Genomic DNA, 5,391 nt, shown 5'->3' with positions numbered 1-5,391 from the left:
AAACCCTGTCTCAAACAAACAAACAAAAAGAAATAATGACTGTCAATATTTTGCTTAGAGTTACAGTAATTGCATTCATAGTTTGGTTGTGACTCCTATTGACTCTGGGATCTGGGGAATTCACTTACATTTTCTTTGATGCTGTTTTTCTCATCTATACAATTGGGTCTTAAAATAATACTTTCCTTACAATATGTTGGGAAGATAAAATTAGACAATATATGTAAAGCCTTTAATTAAATCCTGGCAATTGGTAAGTCTTCAATAAATAGTAGCTATTTATGTATCTTATACAGACAGTGTACAATTAAAAGGGGTTTATCAATTCAGTCTTTTTGTATCCAACTTGCTATTTCATGACATATGTTAAAAAGGAGTTTTGTGAAAAGAGATGCCTATTTCTTGCTTGTTTCCAGTGCTACATACACCATCATATGAGTTTTTGATACATTTCCAAATAGGAAGCTAAGTAAAGCTGTGTTTCAAAAGAAGGCAAATCCTCTGCCCTAGCCCAGGGCTCCCTGCTGGACCAGATCGGACTGTCTTTACCTTTGTTGAAACCCTATGAGGCAACTCTCAGCTTTCTGGGGCTCCTCACAATGATGGAATGCCCACTTCAGGAGGCCCTGGGGATTCCCAGCTCTTTATGTGTGGTTATGCTTTTTGGAAGCTTCCCAGGGAAGCAGCCTTCGGATGAGCCAGCACCTTGGCCATTCATTAAAACTTCTGGAGAAAGGTCAGCATCTTCCAAAGCAGCTGGGACTTACTTAAATAACCAACGCAAATTAATTCAGAAAGCACCATAGTGAGAGCCCAGAGTGTCATGCTTTAACCCCAGCGGGACTGCAGAGAACGTAGAGCAGCATGGTTTCTCTACTGCAGATGGTGGGAGGCTGGCTGGTCTTCCTTTGCAGGGGAGAGGATGGAGACAAAACAGGAAAACTCCAGATGCTTGGACTCCCTGTACTGAATTCTTTCCACTTCATGCTACCCCTTTCCACTCTGTCCTCATTAAAGAGAGAAAGTGTTAGAAAATAATTCAGTTCGCACACCATTGATCTCTTCCTTCCTCACTGTGTGGTCTTAGTGGAAATAAAGATGGGCAGAGGGATCTAGGTGGGAGCAGAAGTAGAACATGGCAACACCAATGAAAGGGGCCTGGTCGGGAGAAGAAATTCTGTGGCCAACTGTGGCCTCATTGCTCCAAAAGTTGTCTAATTCAGCAATAACATTTGGTTTGTGCCTTTGCCATGTGGAAGATTCTGTCTCAGCATTTGCTGTGTGTGCTGTGTGGAGAGAGGAAGTTTAGCCCTTGGCAGGGACCGGGGAAACTAGCTTGTTGGAAATACAGTTGTCTCTGACCTAGCAATTTCCTCAAAGGCGGATGCACAATGCTTCCTAAACTGTCTTTTCAAAGTGCAAATCTGATCTTGACATTCCCATCCTCAGGACCAGCCACAGTTCTCCCCATCTTCCGCAGGAGAGAGGGATCAGATGGTTAGGAATTTCTGAATCCTGCATTTGCAGAGGGCTGGAGCCCCTGGGAACAGTGCCTGGTGGAGCACAGCCCTGGGGAAAGTAGCCTTGCCTTGCAGAGTAGCCTGATTGCAGGTAAAGAGACAGAGAAGCCCCTCTTTTCCCCAGCCCCTCAGCCTCAGGAATATCAACAGCTACTCTCAGATTTCAGATGTCAAGAACAGGACAAAGTGGCCTCACTTTCCTCTGAGGCTCAGAGGGGCCTCTGCTTGTGCCAACTGATGAGTACAGTCAGGTAAGATGCCTTTACTGTAAAGGTTAACAATTTGTTGAGATTCCCTGGAAACGTCTGGAGAAAGGAATGAAGCCCTACCCAAGGTCATATACATTCAGATCTTACTTGAGTTAGGGTCATTCATATTTTATCATAAAATATCCATATACAAAAGGAATAATCCACAATGGCAGCATAATGCTAAATGTACTGAAAGTCTTGCTTCTCAGCTCCTGAGTGGCTTCAACAGTCTTCTGGGTGAGAGGGTCTTGTCCCTTCACATAATTTCCATGTCTTTCTATCCTGCCTCACAATGAGCTTGCATTTTGGTGAGTCCAAAGCTACAATAAGCCTAACCAGACACAAAACAGTAGAGAAAGATTTAATACCTGAAGCAAGTGAGAATACAAGAGTGATTTCCCAAAGCAATGTCTTCCCTAAACCAAGGAGGCCTGGGGACTTCATTCAGAAAGCAAATACATATCCAGATAGAAAACACCTCTCTACACTAATCCAGACATAAACATCTTTATTGAACACATCTACAAAAACCCTATTTCCAAACAAGGTCTTCATCTTCCAAAGAAGGTCTTGGATTAGGACATAAATATATCTTTTAGGGGATGTTGCTTACCCACAATGGGCCCTCTAGACAGCTAACAGAGAGCCAAGCTATTATCAAAAATCACAGCTTAGGGGTTGAGGATGTGACTAGGTCAGTAGAGTGCTTGCCTAGTATACAGAAAGCCCCTACTTTGCATTGTCTAAATGGGCATGGTGGTGCGTGTCTGTAATCCCTGAATTCTAGAGGTAGAAATTCTAGAAATGGATCAGAAGTTCAAGGTCATCCTCAGGGATTATAGTGACTTAAAGGCCAGCCTTGAACCCTGTCTCAAAATATAAAACAAAGTTAAGGGGACGGTGGAGGCCATGCAGCGTCGCCGTTACTCTGAGCAAAGAACTGTGGGCATTGGAAGTCGAGGTTAGAGAGGACTGGGAGACAGACTCTTTGCTGTGCTCAAACCAAAGTCAAGGGTGCAAACATGCAGAGCAATAAAACCTTTAACTTGGAGAAGCAGAACCATACTCCAAGGAAGCATCATCAACATCACCACCAGCCGCACCAGCAGCAGCAGCAACAGCAACAGCAACAGCAGCAGCCACCCCTACCAATACCTGCAAATGGACAGCAGAGCAGCAGCCAGAATGAAGGTTTAACTATTGACCTGAAGAACTTTAGGAAACCAGGAGAGAAGACCTTCACTCAGCGAAGCTGTCTCTTTGTGGGCAATCTTCCGCCTGATATCACCGAGGAGGAAATGAGGAAACTTTTTGAGAAGTATGGGAAAGCAGGCAAAGTTTTCATTCATAAGGATAAAGGCTTTGGCTTTATTCGCTTGGAAACACGAACCCTAGCAAAAATTGCCAAAGTGGAGTTGGATAATATGCCACTTGGTGGAAAGCAGCTACATGTCTGCTTTGCCTGTCACAGTACATCCCTTACAGTCCACAACCTTCGTCAGTATGTGTCCAACGAACTGCTGGAAGAAGCCTTTCCGTGTTTGGCCAGGTGGAGAGGGCTGTGGTTATTGTGGATGACCGAGGAAGGCCCTCAGGGAAAGGCATTGTTGAGTTCTCGGGGAAGCCAGCTGCTCGGAAAACTCTGGATAGATGCAGTGAAGGTTCCTTTTTGCTTACCACCTTTCCTCGGCCTGTAACTGTGGAGCCTATGGACCAGTTAAATGAGGAGGAGGGACTTCCAGAGAAACTGGTTCTAAAAAAACCAGCAATTTCACAAGGAACGAGAACAGCCACCCAGATTTGCACAGCCTGGATCCTTTGAGTATGAGTATGCCATGCCCTGGAAGGCACTCATTGAGATGGCATCACCAAGGAGGCTCGTGAAAAGCTGGAGATGGAGATGGAGGCAGCACGCCATGAGCACCAGGTTATGCTACTGAGGCAGGATTTGATGAGGCATCAAGAAGAGCTTCAGAGAATGGAGGAGCTGCAAAACCAAGAGGTTCAGAAATGAAAGCAGCGAGAGCTCAGGCAGGAAGAGGAGCGCAGGCGCCGTGAGGAAGAAATGCAGCGGCAACAAGAAGAAATGGTGGGGCGACAGCAAGAAGGATTCAAGGGAACCTTCCCTGATGCGAGAGAACAAGAGATACGGATGGGCCAAATGGCTATGGGAGCTGCTATGGGCAGAAACAACAGAGGTGCATGCCCCCTGCTCCTGTGCCAACTGGTACCCCAGCTCCTCCAGGACCTGCCACTATGATGCCAGACGGAACCTTGGGACTGACCCCAACAACAACTGAACGTTTCGGCCAAGCTGCTACAATGGAAGGAATTGGAGCAATTGGTGGAACTCCTCCTGCATTCAACCGCTCAGCTCCTGGAGCTGAATTTGTTCCACATAAACGCCGCCGATACTAAATAAAGTTGCAGGGTCTAGTTTCCCCGCAACCCTTAAAAGAAAGGCCCTTTTTGGACTAGCAAGAATTCTACCCTGGAAAAGCGTTAGGGGTTTTCCCAATAGATAGGTCTTCCCTGCCTGTACTACTCTAGGGAGTATGCTTAGAGGCAGAAGGCAAGGGAGGGGTGGTAGTTAACAAATCAAAGTCTGTGGTATATTGCTTTATCAAGGCGGTCTGGTGCATTCCTGAAGTGTGTTGATTGTTGAGGGACTGGAGAACCATAGCAAAATGAATTCAGAGAGCTCCATTAATCTTGACCATTCCTGTTTTCTTCTTTCTTCGTCCATCATGTTTCATCTTTATTTTCCTCAGCCCCAGAGACACTGCCATATATAGCACAAAACCTAAACATCCTCCAATGACCTAGCCCAATTCCTCCATTCACTCCCAGGTGAGAATTCAGACAAATGTCCACAGAGGTTACAGCATACATACGGTTCTGTAATATCTCATATATAACCGCTTCATGTCCTAAGGAAGACATTTCCTCTTAGAGGTTTTCATTTTAGTATATATCTTTAAAAAAAGAAAGTCTTGTGTTAACTTGTCTCCATCTTTTTCTTGGGTAAGGACCGCTCAAGAATGAATGACCTTTTGTGTCTATGATATTGCTGTTCACAGCTTTTCTTGACAGGCCTAGTACAATCTTGGGAACAGGGTTGCTGTGTGTTGAAGGTCTGACAGTAGCTCTTAGCCTTGCCTATCTTAGGTAGTTACGTTGTGCATTTTTTATTGGTGTACTATGTTTGATTTGTTCCTGATACCTTCAATTTGAAATTTTTCTGAGAAATGGAGCAGTAATGCAGCATCACCTTATTAAAATACATTTGAAGCCTTTAAAAAAAAAACCACAAAGTTAAAAAATAAAATATTCTGCCTTTAATCCCAGCCCTTGGGAGGCAGAGCTAGATGGGTCTCTGTGAGTTCAAGGCCAGCCTGGTCTACGGAGCAAGATCCAGGACAAGCACGAAAACTATACAGAGAAACCCTGTCTCGAAAAAACAAAACAAAAATAATTAATTAATTAATTAATTAATTAAAATAAATAAATAAAATATTCGTGACTCAGTCAGTGAAAGAAAACTAAGCCATCACCACCAATATGACTTTTAAACGAGTAATCCAGTCCTCCCATCCTACTGAACTTTCAGCTCAACATTT

At 44.3% G+C, this 5,391-nt stretch overlaps 1 pseudogene; it reads left to right on the top strand.

Annotated features, from left to right (window-relative positions):
• The first annotated feature begins 2,693 nt into the window (after positions 1-2,693).
• On the top strand, positions 2,694-4,189 carry LOC128094991 (non-POU domain-containing octamer-binding protein-like; annotated as a pseudogene).
• Positions 4,190-5,391: the final 1,202 nt, after the last annotated feature.

The sequence above is a fragment of the Peromyscus californicus genome, unplaced genomic scaffold (assembly GCF_007827085.1).
Source record: "Peromyscus californicus insignis strain IS unplaced genomic scaffold, ASM782708v3 Scaffold_4__1_contigs__length_199733344, whole genome shotgun sequence".
NCBI classification, from domain to species: domain Eukaryota; kingdom Metazoa; phylum Chordata; class Mammalia; order Rodentia; family Cricetidae; genus Peromyscus; species Peromyscus californicus.
The sequence above is the reverse complement of the archived record's forward strand: the minus strand, read 5'-3'. Positions and strand labels throughout refer to the sequence as shown.